General features: G+C 39.0%; 1 protein-coding gene across 6 annotated transcripts in view; it reads right to left on the bottom strand.

The window, feature by feature from the left end:
• The window catches only part of KALRN (kalirin RhoGEF kinase), a 777,539-nt gene that overhangs the window by 701,238 nt on the left and 54,492 nt on the right, over nucleotides 1-21,809 (bottom strand). The window lies entirely within an intron of this gene.

Genomic DNA, 21,809 nt, shown 5'->3' with positions numbered 1-21,809 from the left:
TTACAATAGCTAGAATATCAATTATGTTTTAAGTGTTTTCACTGGAATGAAGAAAAGGCACATTTAGCTTTAAAGCAATATTTAAAAATATTTATCACTAAAAAGGCAGGTAGTTTCATTCTGCAAGGGATAAGACTCTGTGGTGCTACTGGACGAGCCAGACAAACAAAAATACCCAGGAAAGATGGCTATCAACAATCTAAAAAGAACCTTGACTGTCTGCCTGAAAATCATATGGCAGCTACGTCTTTCAAATAAATGTCAACTAGTTGTAATTCAGGTTACATGGGATTAGTATACATAGAAACCTAACTCTTTTCCCCATCAGTGACAAAAAAAATTTTTTTAAGCAAGCACTCTGACAGTAAAAGCAGAGCAGGCTGGTTCAATAAAAGAGAAAGTTAAATTTCCACAATCCTTGTTTATGCAAGGAAGCATTTTGATGAGAATATTGCACCAGCCAGTACTAAAGATAAAGCAAAGGAAGTCACATGGCAGCCACACAATAAATGACAGCACTATTAACACTGGGTCATAACCCTGATGTAGCTGATCTTTTGTGAGCTTAGAGCCTAGTGGCCTCAGAGTTACCGACAGCTGTTCCAAGGCAGTACATGCACTACAAGGGCAAGACGTGGATGTTAAGGGGATAAAATTATTTTAATTTCTGCTACAGAAGCACTGCCTCCTGAAAGTGTTACTGTCCTCCTGCTCTGAACCCCTCAAAAATATAAGGGAGAGATCCAAGGCAGTAAAAACATAGCAAATGTGTTTATATAGATTCCAGTTCCGCATGAAATAATAGCTCCTTTATTGCACTGAGTTTTTTTTAATGGTTGCCGGATGATCTGTGGGACACACAGCATCCACGACTTCTAGGATTGCAGATCCACCATCAACCTACCAAACACACAGCTTGCACCTGCAGATTCTTGATCTCTTATGACTCTATTTATTAATTAAAATGTTTTTTAAAAACACAGAGCTTTGAATCTCATTATTTGAAAAACAAGACATCCTCCAAGTTATTTCATGGCCTGATAGTGTCATAAATATTATTCTTATGCTCTTTTTAACAAATAAAATTAACATTCTTAAATCTTATGGTTTTTCTCAAGGCATTGGTAATTTATTATTTCCAAATATAGACTATTCCTGAAGTCCAAACATTCCATATAGTAAAAGATGTCGCTTTTTTGGACCACCTTTTGGCTCCTTGTCAAAAAGCACATAAAAATATTATAGCCTCCCACCAAGATACATAATTATTCCTACTTAAAGAGGAACATGTGCTTCAAGATGGAGCTGATAAATAAATGAAAAGGAAATAGCTTTTTTAGTATGAATGGGAAAGTTCCCAACTGCTTAATAACGTCAAGAACATACAGACAAAGCAAAAGGAAATATTTTGTTGAAAACGAATTCGTCAGTATCCCATGTTGGCACTGTATGGTCTTACTCTTTCTTGTTTTTCACTTCTCACTGGATACCTGATGCACTGTGGGTAGCTTCACAGACAATTAAGCACATGCTGAACTTTAAGCATGTGAGTAATGCCAGCCTATTCAGAAAGAGTTTAAGCACATTTAAACTTTATGTGCCCAATTATCACTGGATGGAATGGACTTAAGCACATGCTTAAAGTTAAGCATGCACTTATGTGCCTTACTGAATAGGGATATGATGACTCATGTTTTGCTGAATTAGAGCCTTGAAACTGGTAATAACAGTGCACCTCAACAGCTTTCTCAAGCCACTAAAAGCCAGGTCTACACAAAGTGTTTATATCCATATTAGAGTTCATTGGGAAACAGATTTTCCATCCTGAACTGGGCACAAAGCCAAAATTTTTCAGCTTTTCACAAAACAAAATTGTGGGGAAAAAACTTGCTTTGAGTCAATCAAAATGTTTTGTTTTGATATATCAGAAACATGATCTTTTTATTTTGAACCTTTTAAATTTTTTTATATAAAGTAAATTTCAAAATTAAAATAGTTTCAAAACAAAAAATGAAAACGTCTAGTTGAAAAAAATGTTGAAGCCAGACATTCCACCCCGACCCCGCTAATTCCAATTTTTTTCTAAATAAAATTTTGTCAACATGTATTTGATTTCAAAAAAAAATTTCTGGTTTCATCAAAATGGCATTGTCCAATGAAAAGATGTCTGATGTAGAATTTTCCACCTAACCCTAACTGGTACAACTACGTTGGTTAAGGGTCAGATTTTTTACAAATTCAGATACACTGATATGAAGCTGCCTTATACTGGTGTCACTTATTTCCCTTCCTGTACAAGAACAAGCTATGCCAGCATAATTCATCTTTATACTGTACAGGGGGGTTACAATACTTTATCTATGCCAGTATATTTAAAGTAATACAACTCTACAGTGTAGACAACCTCTTAATAAATTATGGTAGGTTTCTGGCAGACTCAGGAGATCATGTGCCCAGCTACGTGAAGCTGAGTTTTTAATAGTAGCTTACTGTTTGAATTCTATAGGCTGAGGTCCCTGTTGCACTACAAAGTTATAACATCAACAAACATTACCTGCAAAGAGAATTCTGATGGTTTGAGACAAAACAGAGGTTAAAAAAAATACCCCAAACTCACGCTCATGCTCAACAGACGATAAAAACTCATTTTATTAAGATTTTGTCTTAATTGTAAAAATAAGAACCCCCTGTTTTATAGAACAATGCTGACACTAGTCTCACTACACACAAACTCACACAGGATAGTACAAGATGCAAGACCTCAGACCTCTTCAGTCACTCACAGTTTTCCAAATAAGACTGCCATTAATTCTCCCATTCTCTCCCTGGAGTCATACAAAAAAGCTGCACATCCATTAGTAACTATTAACTAAGCCTAATCAAATACTCTAGCTGAGTTTGAATGTTGCTATTCAGTTTGGGATGTTTAAATGTAATTACAGACAGCAAGACTTTTTGACATGACAAATATTTTTTAATAACATTACCAGAATTGTTAGTTCTGTTTTCACTGTGAAAGCAAACAGAGCAATTCCAGCTGGAAAGTTAACATTTATCTTTCCAGTAGGCTAAAAAAGACAGACTCTGGCAGACACACAGCGAAGGAAACTGCTGCCACTAACTAAGGAGTGGTAGTGCTTCCAGGGAGAACTATCTAGAGCCAACTTTTCTGCAGTTTAGAATAGCAAACCATTATAAAACTTCATATCCTAATAACTCATTCTCTCCTTTCATTGTTTTTCTGGTTCTTCCACAGTATTTCTTTTCCTACACATACCCTTTCACTCCACTGAAATCTTACAACCCTTTGCATTACACTGAGCCTTTCTGGAGTTTTTTTTGTTTGTTTGTTTGTTTTTTTAAGTAGTGAGTTACTTGAAAAGGCATTTTCTCCAGTAACAAGATGATAGCTTAATGCAGAGTGGGAGAAAAAAGATGTATGCTAAGAACCTTTGCGATCAAAGCTGACAACAATAGATGTTTTGTTCACTTACAGTCATTGTTTAAATTGTGTTCTACTGCAGAAAGTCTGGGCGCCTTTCAAAAGTAAATATTTTACAAGAGAATACCATATGGGAGACACAGCTGTTTGTTTTTATTAGCAAAATATGAATCCCTTTATGCTGCAGAGATTTTTAAAAGTCCTGATGCACAGCTCTATGCCAGCATTTGAATTACCTAAGCTTAAATTAACCTCTAAATAGTTGCAGGAAGTGTTTGAAGTTAGACTCTTGCTGTCATAAAGGAAATAAAGATTACAAGATGTTTATGTATCAACAATTCCCCATGTTTGAGAAAAACAATAATGACTCAGTGCTAATTATGGCATGTAGAACATTTAGATGCTTAATAAGGCATGATTACATTTAAATATTTGCATAAGAAAAGCTGTATCTGCTACGTAAATTAAAAATACCTGTGATAAAATCAGAGATGAGTAAATGATTCAAGAAGCTCATTCCTTCCATGAATATAGACTCTTTTTTTGTCATGCATTACCCCCAAAAAGCTTTCAAATTTTCTTAAACTTCTTTATTACTCAATATTATTTGCTGAATAATATCATGGAATGATTTTTGGTCTGCAGATCGTCTTTGAGTGGTCATTGTGAGTACTGACTTCAGTTGAAAGGATTTCAGAGCCCTGTTGTTATAATACTTGTATAGAGCCCCATAAAAAGGGAATATAACATCTAGATCCGGCACAGCATAAAGCATGTGCTGTGTGGGAGGGATAGCTCAGTGGTTTGAGCATTGGCCTGCTAAACCCAGAATTGTGAGTTCAATCCTTGAAGGGTCCATTTACAGATCTGGGGAGTTGGGAATTGGTCCTGCTTTCAGCAGGGGGTTGGACTAGATGATCTCCTGAGGTCCCTTCCAACCCTGATATTATATGTGTAGATTTTGCTTACAAAGTATTGTTCTAATTTTTCAAGATATTCCTTCTCTCTGTGCTACCTTCTCTATGCCAGAGAAAATGAGTGTATGTGTATATCCATGTATAGATGCACAGGCATCTCTCTCCTATGCACACATGTATATACCATTATTCATGTTCCTTTGGTCATTCTACTTCATCCAGAAGCACAAGCAAAAATAATTTTAAAATCTCTAAGTAATGGGAAAGCATGTACAGCCCCTAAAGGTAGGGTGACCGGACATTCTGTTTTTAAAAGGACAGTCCCGTATTAAAGCCCTTCTGGAGGTGTCCTGACTTTTTTTTAAAAACGGGCAAATTGTCCCGTATTTTCTGTCTCCCCATGTCTATCACTACTGGCAGATCCTGCTGCTGGCCAGATCCCTGCTCACCAGCTGCCTGCCCACCAGTGGTGAGTGTGGGGTGTCCAGTGACCAATGATGGGGTGGGTGTGCAAGGGTGGTGGTGGGGCGAAGAAGCAGCATGCAGGGCTGGCCACTCCCCCCAACTGGTCCATCAGCGCAACCTCTCTGCATGCTGGCTCTAGACCAGCAGAGCTTTGCCCCCCGTCCCATTTCCAGAAGCAGCTCCCTTCTCTTCCCTCCTGCACAGTGCTGAAAGGCTGCTGCTGGCCACATTCTGGTGTGAACCCTGGGAGAAATCTGGGAAGAGGGGCATGTGACCCTGCATGCCACCACCACATGTTGCCTCAGAAAGACACAGTCCCAGGTACCAGTAGAGGTGGGTCTGTCCTGGAGGCCCAGCCAGGCAGGGAGGGTTGGGTTGGTGGACCACCCTCCCTTCTGCCGTGTGAGAGAGGGGTATGTTTATCCTCTCCCATGTGGGTTGAGGGAGTGTCACCCCTCCCCATGTTAACCATAAAGACTTAAAGATAAGAAAGTAAATAAAAATAATCCAACTACGCAGTATTTCTTTTTAACCTGGGCTCAGTCAACGTGATGTTAAGTTGAATGTTTGTTCTGCATAGTTCTGATTGATTGCCGTTGAACTCACTTGAATATGAGTAATTTTACCAGGTATCCTGTTTTCAGCATAGGGAAATATGGTCACCCTACCTAAAGCCCATTCCTCCACCCTAGTTTCAATACCAGGCAAATCTCCATCGTTCTTGTAAAATATGTTAAGACCTACCCAGACAGGCCACTGACAACAGTGCAGAAAGCCAACTATTGCTTTCAGGGAATGTGAAGCCTTCAGAATGAATCCCTGGAACATAAAGCCTGAGGAGTGGTAGAAGTTCCTCCTCCTCTGGTTTGTCTGTGGGAGAGAGAAGGCACTTGGGCCTCATTACTGCCTACAGCTGGGCAAAAAGCAAGAGGGAAAAAAGATAAATTTTTTACCCATTTTTGTCACTGAAATTTTTGTTGCAAAATTAAAATTCAGAAAATATCAACTGAATTCAACTCACCCAGCTCTGCCATTTCCAACCCCCGTCTCCTCACAGTCAGCTCCTTCAACACCCCATTGCCCAACAAGAGGCAGCAGGCTGTTTCTTGCCCACTGTGTGCCAGTCACCTGTTTGGATCACTGCTCCTGCCCAACTCCTCCTGCTCCTTTGTCAGCTCCTCTGCCACCTTCTCTTGCTCCCCACCTCTTTCTTCCCCACCAAAGCTACCACTGTTTTTCTTTCTGGGCCCCTTCATTCCTGAATAAAATATAAGCAAAGAATGAAGGTGTGAAGTGAACAGAGCTCTTCTCTTCTTGCAAGTAGGAAGTTCCCAGAGAGGCAGCTGGAATCCAAAAGTCTCAGCAGAGAGCTCTGTAATACAAGGCTCAATCTCCCTTTCTCTCCCCCGTTGCTCATGACCTCCTTCTGGGAGCTGTGACTCAGGATCAAAATAAAATAAATACATTAATTAATTCAATTACATTTTTATTTGAGTCACTCAAAAGACAAATAAACAAAAGCCAGGAAGGAGCTTTCATCGTTCACCCAAATACTCCTGTGTATTGTGTCTGTTCAGCTGCACAGGCCCCAGGCCTTTCAATCCACTATTAAACTAGAAAGGAGCAGAACATTCCAATTGTGTTCTTTTTGGTTTCTCAGCAATGCAAACTGGAAATGCTAGACACAGAGCGTGGACCTCAAAGGGATTTCAATAATGGGGTAAGATTCACTATTTAGGGCTGAACTCCAGATGCCAGAAGAATCCTCTTCTCCCCTGTAATTAAAACATTTTGGCCCAGATCCTGAAAGTTTTAGTTAGGTTCCTAACTTCCACTGATTTAAATGGAAGTTAGGAGCCTAAATAACTTTCAGGATTTGAGCCTTCATCCACTTAATATATAGCTAGGGGCCCCGTTGACCTAAATGTGCCAGTATTTACTTAATCAGTATTCAAACTGAAGGGGGAGAGAAGATCAACCACATCTCTGGCTGCTGCAAAACACATCAGCCAAAACATGTATGAAGTTGCAGAAGTCATGGTCTTTTCAGTAATTGCTATTTTTCTTTTTGTTATTGTTTGTACTACGCAGCAGCCAAAGCCCCCAACCAAGATGGAGATAAATGCTATCCACACGCACAGTCACTGCCCCAAAGAGCTTACAGTCTTAAATAGACAAGACAGGCAAAGGGTGAGAGAAAGAAATTATTATATCTCCAGATGTGGGCTGAGGCACAGAGAGACAAAGCAACCAGCCTAAGTCAGTGGAGGAGCTGGGATTTTATCCAGATCTCCTGAATCCCAGGCCAGTGCTTTAAGCCCAAGATCATGCTTCCTGACTTTAAACCAGATCAGACTACACCAAAAGTAATATATTTCCAAACATCAAACTGTCAAATATACAGTTACCCTCTCCTCCCAATATTGCAAGCTGCTCCAAGCAGGAAACCTTTGTGCATGTGAAGGAGTCAATGAGACATATGAATGGGAGCATTTGACACCTACTGTGTACTGATGGAAGGCCTTAATTCGGCAAGATACTTAAGCAAGTACCTAACTATAAGCAATGGAACTGCACTGAAACTACTCACATGCTGAAAGTTAGGCATATCCATAAGCATCTTGTTCATCTGGAGACTAAGGGCCTGTTCCAAAGTCCACTGAGGTCAATGGAAGTCTTTCCATCATTGAGTTTAATGGGGTTGGGATTGGGTCCTGAACGACTACACAAGCTGAAGAGCAATGTCGAACTTGCCTCAATATGTTTGCATTAGGTAAATCTTACTCATACTATTTTGCCATGTGAATCCTTATACAATTATAAGGGTTGCATATTGCTCTATTTACACTTCCACAGTTTGGGGGAATTAAGTCTCTTCTCAGTGTGTGTGCATCACTCCCAGGAGCAGACCATACATCCCTCTGAAGTGAAAGCTCTGCTACAATAAAGGTTAAAACATTAAGACAAGTATTTTTGTTCTGTAATAACTCTGCACACTTCCAGGTTCACAGCATCACAAATCATCATTATATTGCAAAACAAAAGAAACACAGATCTGGCCAACAAAAGTACCTTTTTCTGGAGCTTCTGTATTTTTTTCCAGGCAAAATCTCATGTATAAAATTGGAATTTATACCAGCACTCACATGATTTTCAGTCAAACAGTCTGAAAGATCTGGCACCACAAAAATATTGGTACCTGCTATTAATTTAAACTAATAGGAAGCAATCCACATATGCTATGATGTATTCAGCAACACCATTGAAGAAACAGCCCACATGAGGTTATTTCCATTTTAAGTGGGTTTGTATTTGAAATTCAGTAGTACAGTTCAGTAAAGAGAAGGCAAAAGTTAAAAGGAGGAAGCAAAAGGATTTCTCTGGGCTATTTGTTACACAGAGGTTACTGATATTCAGATGCACGCTCCAGGCAACAGCTGACTTTCTGACACAGTGACCTTAACCCATGTTATACTTATAATAAAATCATTCAGGCAACAATTGTGGGGTGAAAGATTACATTGAAGTAGCCCTCCCAACACAATACTTTTATCTTTTGCATCATTTACTGGTGGGTGTCTGAAAATAGAGAATGGATTATTTAATATCATAATGGCTGCTACCCATGTCTAAGAATGTTGCTGTTTCTCTTTTAGCCCAACTTCTTCCATCTATAAAACCAAAATAAATATTTTTTAGAAGACAAGCCTTAACAAAATTAGACAGTTCATCTTTCTATTGAGTATCTTATGGAGCAACTATTGCTTTGGGCCAAACTATGGACTCCCTATTCAGACTGATGAGCACTTACTCATTAGGATCAGGTATGTCAGAAAATATCAATAGAGAATAGGGAATAGGGAATTTACTAAGGTTTCTTGCCTTGGTTTGGACACAAGCCATCCCTGACCATGTTCTGATACTAAACATCAGTTCCATGAAAAGGATGTAAGAGTAAATATAGTTCATCCATTCTTGGGCCTTTTAAGGGTGCTCAAGAGAGCTATAGACTGAGGTTTTCAAGACAGCCTAGGGGAAACAGGGATAGCACTCAAATATCATTGAAAGTCTTTGGGAGTTGTGTATCTAACTCCTTTTTAAGCTCTTTGAAAATCACATCCCATAACAAGTCCCTTGTTACACACAGTATGGCGCCTTTATGTAAGCGAGCTGACATGACTCAGCTGGTTGGCACAGTAGTTCCTCATCTTGTGCTCCCTAGAATCTTTGCTCAGAAAAAATCAGGACCAGAAGTTCCAAGATCATGGCAAGGCTAATGTCAAAAAATAGACTCAAACAGGGGCATAGGAATACTATATGGTTCCTCCCTTAAATAAAAACTTCTGAGAAGTGGCATGCAAATGTACAGTACAGTGAGTACTTTATTTTCCAAGTTCTGCTCTTTCAAAAGTTAGCCCATGATCAAAATCCCCTGATCATTCCCGGAATTCATCACCAAAATCATAACCAAAGTGCTTGAGAAGAGCAGGAATATAATGTTAGCTTCCAGAGGTCATAGAATGCAATACTGCTAGAAGAACATGTGCATATGGGAACTAAAGAGAATGGTCATCTTAGGGATAAGAAAATATTGGTTTAGCTGCACTGCCATACACAGCCCCTGTGCAAGTTATTCTTGCCAATAGCATGAACAAAAATGCACAGGGGTAATCATAGAGGGTCAGAAATCAGATGCATATTAAGACTGGTAGCATCGCTAGGATCAGCCTTGACACAATCCTCCAGTGCTCCTAATGCACATGGCTTGCAAAGCATCCACTCTGTGGTTCTTAGGTTTCCCTCTCATTTCTATTGTGGCTGTGTGGTCCAGTGGCTATGGTACTGGACTGGGCCTTCAAAGATATGGTTTCTAGTCCCAGTTGTGCCACTGACCTACTATGTGATGTTGGTTAAGTTACTCTCTGTGCCTCAGTTTCCTTTCCATTCTTTTGTCTATCACATCTGTTTAGATTAAGTTCTTCTGGGCAGGCAGAGACTGTCTTTACCCTGCATATGTACAGCGCCTAGCAGAATGGGGCCCTGCACTTGCCCACAGTTTCTAGGTGTCGAGGTATTATAAATATATAACAACAACCTCTACTTCAGTGGTGGCTATTAGTTTTCTGGTGGGCCCCTCTTGCCTGCCAAAATTTAGCCATTCATTAAAGCACTTACAAGATATTGGGGGAATAATTAGAAGCTACAATTCACATTAAAATAATAACAACAAACAAAAGGAATCTCTAATGTAATTCTATCAAAGTACATTGAGTTATACCGGGAATGAAATTGTCCGAGTGAATCCAAGGTTTTCCTCCTACTGCCTTTGTAACAAGAAATTTACAACATATAATCAAAGAACCCATTCAGAAAATAAAATGCACATTTTGCATTAGTGATAAATTCACTATGAAATATTTTCAGTAAGAGTCATTAACAAAAATATATTCCCTACATAGGGCTCAAATTCCATCAAATAAAAATAAGCAGTTGTTGCCAACAACAAAACCAGCTCCATATGTTTCCTTTATTGGGAGTAGCTGAACTACTGTCCAGGTGTAATGGCTGTAAATCTGGCAAGGAAAAACCTGTCACTGTTTACATGTTCATGTAATCCATGCTAATAACTGTGTTGCTCTTTGTCCCCCTCTAATGGCTATGCCATGTACAGATATTTATGAGGCTCTACTGCTTGAACTAAAGTTTGAAGTCCTTAGCTTGAAGGCAGTAGCAGACTTCATATTCTCCTCTTGACATTGAAACCTTAAGTCCTGATCCAAAGGCCATTGACGTCAATGGTAATCTTTTCACTTACTTTAACATGCATAGGCTCAGGTTTCCAAACTGTAGATTCCTATGTATGCATGCAGTGTCTAGCACAGTGGGGCCATAATCCCTAATTGGGGCCTCTCCGTGTTATCACATTACAAATAAATAAAACAACAGTAATCATAACTTCTCTCTCTATCACCTACTCATGTAAGATTGATCTGAAATGCTAGGAACCAATAACAGGTCCATCATCAAGAGACAAAAACGACCCTGTCAGTCCTTCTACATACAGCAAAAACATGGGAAGTGTATTATGTTAAAACGACACATTTTTGTTGAAGAGATCGCATTCATCATGCACAAGACAAAATGAGGAGAGCTGGAAAGAACAGTTCCCCAGTGTGTAATACATTTTGATCAGATTCAACTACAGCTAAGATAATTAACAGTGTTATTTTAAAGGAACAGTGCATACAGGAGGCTGGTCTCTGATGGTCTGGCCACATTACCGAGTCTTCTATTATTTGATAACTAAAGAGAGCATAAAAACTATTTTTTTACAAATCTCTAGAGGCGGTGGTGACTGCTTCTTCCTTTTGTTTAAACCAACAGTTTACAGATTCTCTCTATCTATTTAATAGCTGTAAATGTCACCAAAATATCAGACAGGGATATATAAAAGTGGAATCAAATTAGCCTCTTTCTTCCAGTCCTTTGTAGGTTTTCATGATCATTTATCAGAAACCTTGGCCAGATTTTCAACTCTCTCCTATCTAAGTCAGGTTTCAGGGTAGCAGCCGTGTTAGTCTGTATTCGCAAAAAGAAAAGGAGTACTTGTGGCACCTTAGAAACTAAGAAATTTATTTGAGCATAAGCTTTTGTGAGCTACAGCTCACTTCATTGGATGCATTCAGTGGAAAATACAGTGGGGAGATTTATATACACAGAGAACATGAAACAACGGGTTTTATCATACACACTGTAAGGAGAGTGATCACTTAAGATGAGCTATTACCAGCAGAAGGCGGGGGAGGGGAAAGGAAGAAAACCTTTAAGTAGTGATAATCAAGGTGGGCCATTTCCAGCAGTTAACAAGACCGTCTGAGGAACAGTGGGGGGAGAGGGGGGGGAATAACATGGGGAAATAATTTTACTTTGTGTAATGACCCATCCACTCCCAGTCTCTATTCAAGCCTAAATTAAATGTATCCAGTTTGCAAATTAATTCCAATTCAGCAGTCTCTCGTTGGAGTCTGTTTTTGAAGTTTTTTTGTTGAAGAATCGCCACTCTTAGGTCTGTAATCGAGTGGGACCAGAGAGATAGAAGTGTTCTCCAACTGGTTTTTGAATGTTATAATTCTTGACTTCTGATTTGTGTCCATTTATTCTTTTACGTAGAGACTGTCCAGTTTGACCAATGTACATGGCAGAGGGGCATTGCTGGCACATGATTGCATATATCACATTGGTAGATGCGTAGGTGTACGAACCTCTGATAGTGTGGCTGATGTGATTAGGCCCTATGATGGTGTTCCCTAAATAGATATGTGGACACAGTTGGCAATGGGCTTTGTTGCAAGATAGGTTCCTGGGTTAGTGGTTCTGTTGTATGGTGTGTGGTTGCTGGTGAGTATTTGCTTCAGGTTGGGGGGCTGTGAAACCTCCACACTAGTACTGACTGGAATAACAGTGAAGTCCTGTCACTTATCCCCATTCACCACTTCTTCTCCAAGTTATCTACATGCTGCTGGAAAACTTAATGAGACCAAGGCTGGATTCACAATCTGTCCCCCTTCTTCATATTTGTTGATGAAACGACAACATCATAGGGGCAAATTCTGCTCTAAGGGACACTTATAAATCAGCAATAACTTCATGAATATCAGAGATTAACACTGACATAAATCAGATCAGCATTTAGTCCTATGCTTTGCTTATGTGGGCTGATCCTGTACCTCCAGAGTCAATAAGAGGTTTGACATTGGTTCCAGTGGGAGAGGAAGAAGGCATTTAGCACTGTACCCATAATGATGACATCCTACATTTATTTTCTACCTACACTAACTTATATAGTTCCTGAATGAAGATTTTCCTTGTATCATACTAAGATCCACATGGAGAGATTCTTCTGCCTTCAGTAATGTGTCCTTTGACAGTATCTCTGACTAGTTTACTAGCTACAGCTTCAAGTTCTACATTTCACATCTTTATTGATGTTTTGTCTTTACACATTGTGCTGTAGCCTCACAAGGTATAACAAGAAATAGTAAATGTAATTCAGATCTGACATCTACAAAAAGTCACTCAGCAAACCATACAACTGTTCAAGAATAAAACAGGAGATTCACACTGTATCAGTAAATCTGGCCTTTTATGGTAGGGATGCAAACCCAAGCAATTCCCAATAGATTTATCATAAATTTGCAACAGTGAAAATAAAACCTAAGATGTAGAATTCCCAGTGATAGGGTATCTGTGATGAAGAACTGCAGCCCTAGAAAATCAGATAAAAACAAGGCACTATGAAAATAATGGCAGAGCCTTGATAAGGAATGTAAGATAGAAAGCAGCGCAAACCAACAAAGATCATACGTCATAAACGGAGAATCGTTAAATGGATGAGAATTGGTCCTGTGCGCCCCTAATAGAAATAAAAGCTTTGTATTAATCCCTCATATTTATCCATTATTTTTTTAAAAGCTTTTGACATGTAATGTTATGGCACTAGATTGCACAGTGTTAAAAAAAATGGCTCAAATATCACTAAGCCTCTTATGGGAATTCAGTAAAATCCAGATTTATTTGGATTACATGGCAGTTTGGGAAATCCAGTAGTAAAGAATCATTTTCCTTCCAATCAAACAAAAAGAGTCAGGAGGTTTCTCCTTCCCCTTAGCACAATAGAGAAAAAACATTATTCTGGCCTTGTATAAAGCTGTTCAACTAAACCTTGCTGTAGCCAGCCTGGAAGCCTCGTGAATGAGCTCTGAACTGCCAAACCAAGTTAGAATAATGGTCCCTGTCTCCAGCTCCGAGGGCTGGAAGTACTAAAAAGGCAACGCAAGTGATTTCCTTTAAAGGAGGGTGTGCCTCACATTGTTCAATAGCCACCCTATTAGGGGCCTGATCCAATGGGCTTTGGATGAGGCTCCAGATGATTAAGGACGGACTTTGAGGGGTTCTGAAGGAAGCCTCGTTTGCTCCTCTTAGCTTTCAAGCATGGTAATTGTGCTGGCAGTCTTTGAAGACAAATAAAGTAAGTAAAACAAAAGGAAAAAACCTTAGGGGAGTGCAGTATTGTTAGGGTTCAGATGTGGTGGACCCTATCCACCCTGTAAAACAAACAAGCCTTACTAACATAGATAAGAGGTTTCTTACAACCTAATGGATGGCACAATCTCTACAAGCTCTGTGCACACTGGAGCGTTCAGAAGCCTCAAAGATGAGCCTCTCCCCACCCCCGTCCTGGTGCTCCCCTATGGGTGGCAGAACACCACACAGCCCCCCTACTCAGGCCACTGCTTGCAAGGCACAATTTGGCCCTTAGTTTGTTGTAAGAAAACAATGCATTTTCTGGCCATTGAAAATACCCTCAAAGCTATTTTGTGTCAAGAACAGAACTGATGTGAATCTAAATACAATGGGCCAGTTTCACAGGTGAAGTAAATCAACACAGTTCCAATTGACTTCAGTGGGCTTACACTGATTTATGCCAGCTGACCATCTGTCTCAAAGGACTGACTCTCCTTACCTTAACCCATGCGTAGTCATTCACATCTGTGCAAAGTGGTTGTAAAGCACCACCTGGGGGTAAGGTGATGAGCTCTTCCAACTCCCACTGAAGTCAATGGAAGCTGCGGACACCCAGGATTTCTGAGAGGCCACTTTTAATTAGATGCCTAAATTTGGATTTAAGTATCTAACTTTTAGGTTCCAAAAGTGAAAAAGTTGGCCCTTTCTCTTTAGGACTGCTAGTGTCCAATAACCCTTTAGATTTAAGGATTTGATTCTGCACTCCTTTACATCACTTTTATGACAGTGTAATGCCATTAACTTCAATGGAATTGCACTGGCATAAAACAAGTGTAACAGAATGGAAAATCAGGTCTCAAAATTGCATTCAGTAACTAAACAACATTAAAGTAAACAAACCCAAGGACATGACTACAAGAGTCATTGCACAAGCGCTGCCTACTTTTTCTTTGGGGCTATAAAAGGAAACCTGTGGCGAAACACAGTTTGAACCCATTAATTTTTCAAAACACTGACATATCCCTGATGTAAATCTGAAAGTGTTAAAACATGAGATGGGAAAAAAATCCTGACTTTCAGATTCACATCAGCTATTCATGATACAAAATAGCTTTCATTATATTTTGATAGTCAGAAAAAATGCATTGTTTTCTTCCTCAGACCACTGTTATGTCTGCTGGAGATTTTTGGTTCTTTCAAATCTTTAGTGGCTTCTACTTACAAAGTATGATTCTACTCTGAGATGTGACTCAGCATAAAAGGCAACATGAGGTTGAACATCAACTGTGCGCCACCAATTTCCACAGCAAGTTGCTCAGGTTACAAGTAAAAACTGTTTTTAACAATAGTAACTCCTGAAAACGTCACCCAGGATCTGAAAGTCAAGCTGGATTTTTCCTAGCTCTCATCACCAGTAATGCAAATTCTGCATGCCAAGTTTTGCACAAAGCCTCTGTCTTCATATTATGGTCTCATTAATACCTGAGCAACCCTATTGTCTTCTCTGGGGTTGAATACTTGTAATTGATGGCATAATTTGAAGACAGGTGACCCTGCAAATGGAATTTAGTTAACAATACTCTTGAGGATGCATAAACTAGAAAAGAATCCAGATCATTGTCAGAGCTGTATTGGTTCTGCAGGGCTGACAGTAGTAAACACTTATTTTTGTCACTCAAGTAAAAAGATCTGACTTTCATTACATGCAGGGAGCAAATATGCTAAGTAAGAAGATGTTTTTATATAGTTTTTTTCAGTAGAAGTCCACTTTAATCAGTGTGAATTTCATGATCTACTTAAAAATAAGCATCCCTATGCTGGCAATTGTAGAAAAGGAAGCAGGGGATTGAAGGATAAAAGCAGCACAAAGCACATGTCTAAGACCACTTGTACACTATACATTTTTGCTAAACTAGCTATGCTGGTCAAGTGTTATGAGGTATGATCTCTGATAGACACAGCTGTGCCAACAAAACTGCTTAGGATAGTCAAAATTATATTGATGAAACCTCACTTATTTTCATTGGGGGGCTGGAATGAGTTATACCAGCAAAAGCACAGTTTGCGCAGCATAACTGCATCTTCACTTAGGTCTTTTGTGAGGATAGCTATGGGAATCAGAGATCACAATTCATCATGTTCCTAACCAACATAGCTATGTCACAATTTAGAGTGTAAACCTCGCATAAGACAAATCACACAATGGGATCCATTATTTTACCGTCATCCACATCTTCATAGTAATTTTATAGAGCTAAACTAAATATTCAATTTATAGCAATTCAGTGCTGACAAACATGTTCTGGAGGCTAAATTTGGTTTGGAGAATATTTTAAAATAGCCCTCCAAGGAATACAGATGTCTTCCCACCTGTCTTCCTGGGCAATGAACTAGCATCTCTGGGAGCAGCTCCACTTGTCAGGCTCTGCAAGGAAAAAGTAGTGGTGCAAATAGTACAGATTAAAGTCCCAAACCTGCTTCCTCTGATTTCAGTAAAAAGAAAAGGAGTACTTGTGGCACCTTAGAGACTAACAAATTTATTAGAGCATAAGCTTTCGTGAGCTACAGCTCACTTCATCGAATGCATCCGATGAAGTGAGCTGTAGCTCACGAAAGCTTATGCTCTAATAAATTTGTTAGTCTCTAAGGTGCCACAAGTACTCCTTTTCTTTTTGCGAATACAGACTAACACGGCTGCTACTCTAAAATCTGATTTCAGTGAAAGTGGGATCAGGCCCTAAGTGAGGTATGGTATTGCCTGATTTTATTATGGAGGCACTGGTCGCAAGTCAGTAGTTAAGGCTGAATATCATTTTGCAATTAAAGCAGGGATTCAACTTCTTTGTTTTGCAGGAAATATACTCTGCCTTGTAGAATGCTACACAGTGAAAAAAAATCTAATGTGTATTTAGAATCAGTTTTATCTAATCTGGGACCACAAACATTAAAATGTCATATTCATAATCACATGGTTACTGCATGGCATCACTACAACATAGAGTTCAGGCTGATTGATTGCCTTAATTGTGCATTTCTTACCTTAAAATATGGGGTTTCTTTTCAATGTAACCCTAACTCTGAATTTCTTGGGTTTGTGATTCTTGCTTTTGGGATATTTACAATATCCCTGAAATGTTTTTTACCCTTATATTACTGATACATACAATGAACCTTAACACCCTCTTATTGCAGGTTTTTGTCTCAGAATATAAAGCTTCACTGGAGTTTTGCCATTTACACATGCAGAGAATTTGGTTCAGAGTATGTAGTGAGAAGGATGGGAAAACAGAAAGGAATGAGACACTCCAGTCTAGAAAACAGGCCTGAAGAACTTTCAATTTATCCTTAATCATACAGAGGCTAAACCAGCTGATGTTGGGAGTGGCTTTAACCCCCTAATCTCACTAAACACTACTAGAAAAGAAAAGGAGTACTTGTGGCACCTTAGAGACTAACCCAATTTATTTGAGCATAAGCTTTCGTGAGCTACAACCCACTTCATGAAGTGAGCTGTAGCTCATGAAAGCTTATGCTCAAATAAATTTGTTAGTCTCTAAGGTGCCACAAATATTCCTTTTCTTTTTGCGGATACAGACTAACACGGCTGCTACTCTGAAACCTACTAGAAAAGAGTAGATCCTAATTATAATGTGGTCTCACTTTATGAAAAAATATTTTGAGAGAGAGATGTGGTCTAGTATAGCAGAGATCCAAAAACTTATGCATTCTAATACCTTGACATTGCCTCACCATGTGGCCTTGGGAAAGTCACTTACCTGCTCTGCCTCTGGTTCCCCATGAGTAAAATGAGGCTAATAATACTCACCCCTACTTGGAGTTGAGTAGGATTAATTAATAAACCAAATTCTGCCCTCAGTTGTAGCCTAAGTCTGACTTCACCAGGGTTCCACAAGGCATGGCTGCAGACAGCATTTAGTCAGTCTGATAACATGAAATCAAAATGTTTTCCCAACATCAAAAATCTGAAATAAGATTATAAACTTCTGAAAAGCATTTGCCACTATCTGATTTAGTACTAAATGGGTACACACATCATCCATTTTTCCCCTCTGATAAAATTAATTTTATTCATTTTTTTCTTGAGTTCCTCAGATATGGATCATACTGTATTCCTTACTTCTTGGGGTTTGATTTCCCAAAACGGCATATTGGATACTTTTTTCAGATGATCCAATGGACTTTGCTGTTCTGAACTTATAAGAAACTGCTGAGCGTTAACATAATTTTTGCTATAAAAAGAACAGCCAAAAAAAGAGACCATTTTACTCTGGAGAAAATCCATTGGGATGCACTCACACTTCTGCTGGAAGCCGTAAACCGCTTGATCCAAGACACTCACTAAAAAAGAAACATAATTTCTACTTATAGCCAACTGATGCAACTTTTCCCTTGGAGATTACATCACTTTGGTTTCATGTTATGTTTTCCACCCTGATCTCTCTAGTAAAGTGAAACTGTAGCAGAAACATATACACTTTTATTCATTGAAAAATCTACATTCAGTACTACTACAAAACTGGGGCAGAAGCACTGAGGGAAGTAAAAAAAAAGCACTTGAACACACAGGGTTGACATGAGTATGTATGTCAGGTAAAATTTGCCATTATGTGTATATTAGACACAACACACACACACACGGCATAATGGGATCTCCAGCATGAAAATAAAGATAAATGATAAGTTTAAATTCAACACTGCCATTATTATAGAATATCTATTTTAATCTCTCTCTCACACACATCCACACAAACAAACACACACACACACACACACACACATTGAATGTAGTACAAAAAATTACACTGAAGCAATGGAAAGTTTGTACGATTAAGCACACACGTCAGGAAATGACCCCTTGTGTGTTTACGTTATAACACAGTCTTAAATTACACAATCACATGCTATTTCTCAAATAACATCATATACAAAGTAAGCTTCCACGAGCAATACCAACTCATCATGTTGTATCTACTGAAGATTTCTTTCTATAATGGAGAAAGTGTATTGCGTTTTTAGTCTTTTATATCTCAAAAATAGCTTATGGAATTTTGCTCAAACGTTACAAAAAATTCACCTCCAATCCAAAAGATGAGTTTCCAGGAAAGTTATAAGCATTCGAAAACAGGAGCTCATAACAGAAAGTGTTTTTCACCCCCTTAATTATAATGTGTGATGTTGGATCATATTAAAGAAGTTCTGTATTAAAGTCACAAATGAGTTTGATTCCCCATGGTTTGAATTCCAGGGTATTACTAGTTAAGAGGTCTCTTGGTCTTTGGTACTGTTTCTCTCCCTCTATGTGTGAAACTTGCAAGCTGCTAATTGTGTTAGTACATTCTAAGACAGAGTCTGTTCTCAAAGCAATTCTTTGTAACAACAACTACTCACACAGAGAGAGACTCAAAGTAATACTCTGTAACAACAGAAACAGCACCCAGAGACTCCCCGCCCTTTTGTTGTATTCATCTCGCTTTGTTAACAATTGTGATTAAAATAGAGATAGAGGATGCATGTGGATGGATGCTTGGTGTGGATAATAACTGAATGATCAGGGAGGTGCCAGCCTAAGAATCCAGTGTCGATCGGCTGAAGAAGGCGTCAAGTGGAAATAACCAGAGGACCCCCGGAGGGCAGACTGGAATCCACCCAACAGCCTCAAGAATGGGAAAACCAAACAACAAGATAACATCTGGCAGCACGGAGCCGTCAGGAATGTGCCATCTGCTGATTGATTCAGCAACAGCATGATGAAGCAATTCCCATAGACTGGCATAGGAAGAAATTCCTATAAAAAGGGACTCTAGAATGTGAGAACTTTGGGGTCCAATTCTGCAAACCAACTTCCAGGAGCATCATATGAGCATCTGAAAAGGCGCTGCTCCCTCCTCATGTCCAGGCCACCTGGCCAGTGGTTTGGCATGAGCAACTCTAAGGCTGGTAACTATGATAACAACCTTGCAGAACCTCTGTGTGTGTGTGTGTGTGTGTGTGTGTGTGTGTGAATGTGAATGAATATGTGAATAAATATGAAATTGAATGGAATCTTATAGCTATAATTAACTGCTTACTATGATTCTTTCTGTATTCACAATAAATGTGGTATTTTTCCTTTTCCCCTTTAATAAGATCCTGCTGGTTTTTATTTTATTGGTATAACAGTGATACCAACATCTGCTATAAATAAAATATATTTGGATCTCCAATGTATTCTTTGCTTTCTGGTCTAAATTGTTGCACAGTACTGTTCTGTTAAACAGTTTCCATGTTTCACCCCAGAGGTGGAATTAGTATAGAAGTATTTACACAAAAATAGATTAAATTAGCTAAAGCAGACTAAGAGTCCTACAAGTGTATTAGTTCACTTCTCCTGCAGGTGATTTCATGCTCCAGATGATCAGTGAGTTCCTGTAAAACAATAACCAATAGACACCCCCTCATAGAAGAGACATGGATATTTAAGGCTCCAGGAATGTAGATAAATAAATAAGTAAGTATAAAGAACTCAGTTAACAGGCTTTGCATTTAGCAGTAGCTTGATGCAACTAAGGAACTTTCATTAACCATGAATCTCATCAAAATGTATATATTCTCCTCCCCAGTACAAGCTAATAAATAAAGGAAGCTGAATGACAGCAACCTTGAACACAGTCAGAGAATCTAATCATAATGATACATTTTGCTTCCAAGAGCTTTGCATAACTCTTAGTTGAACAAGAATGGTCAGGCCCTGCCTGCAAAGACAGAATGAAGAATTCCAATTATTTGCATTTATTATAGTGGCAGTGCATCATGCAATACAGACCTGGTGTGCATCAAAATAGCACTCCTGAGAAAGCACCCACTTCCTAACAGGAAAAAACATAAGTCAAAGTCAGATGGCCCAGTCAAAATCTATTCACTGCAATAACATGATACGATTTATCATTCAGGAATACTGCCCTTCTGCAAAAAAGAAAAGGAGTACTTGTGGCACCTTAGAGACTAACAAATTTATTTGAGCATAAGCTTTCGTGAGCTCCAGCTCACTTCATGGCCGTAGGAAAGTTAGGGGCAGATCCTGGTCCCACTGACATCTACTGTAAAAATCCCTTTGACTTAGCAGAAGCAGGCCCTCCATTAGTACAATGCAGAAAAAAGGGCAGTGTGGTCTAGAGGACTGAACCTGGATGGAAGAGCAAGTCACTTCCCCTTTCTGTGCCTCTGTTCCCCTGCCCATCCTTTGTCTGTTTTGTCTGTTTGTTTGGTAAGAATATCCCTGACTATGTGTCTGTACATTGCCCACCAGAGCGAGGTTCAAATCTTGTTTGAGGTCTCCAGGCACTACTATAATACAAATAATAATAAGAAAAATAGCAACTAATGGGAAGATCATGACTTACAATATTACATGTCTTGGACATGTGTTGCTTGTTACTGATTCTTTCCTGCTCCTGTTAAAGTCAATGCAAAGCTCCCATTAGTCTCAAAGGGAGCAGACTATGCATTCTGAACATTTTTAAAAGGCAAAACATATCTAGTTTGTATGAGATACAGCACTTTATTTCCTATGGAAATTTCAAATTCCTACAAAATCTGTAAAGTAATCAATCTCATGCCACGATTTACATCAATTTCATAGAACAATTTCTCTTTAGGGACAGAGTAGCAGCCTTGTTAGTCTGTATTCGCAAAAAGAAAAGGAGTACTTGTGGCACCTTAGAGACTAACAAATTTATTTGAGCATAAGCTTTCGTGAGCTACAGCTCATTCAAGTGAGCTGTAGCTCACGAAAGCTTATGCTCAAATAAATTTGTTAGTCTCTAAGGTGCCACAAGTACTCCTTTTCTTTAGGGACACAAGCACCTCGGACACTTCGTATGCTGCATTAGTAATTTAAGTAATGTGGCCAACAATGGTTATATCAAAAATAATATTTTCCATTCTCACATACTGTTAAGTTG

The sequence above is a fragment of the Dermochelys coriacea genome, chromosome 11 (assembly GCF_009764565.3).
Source record: "Dermochelys coriacea isolate rDerCor1 chromosome 11, rDerCor1.pri.v4, whole genome shotgun sequence".
In the NCBI taxonomy this organism is placed as follows: Eukaryota; Metazoa; Chordata; order Testudines; family Dermochelyidae; genus Dermochelys; species Dermochelys coriacea.
This window is presented reverse-complemented; position numbering and strand designations above follow the sequence as displayed.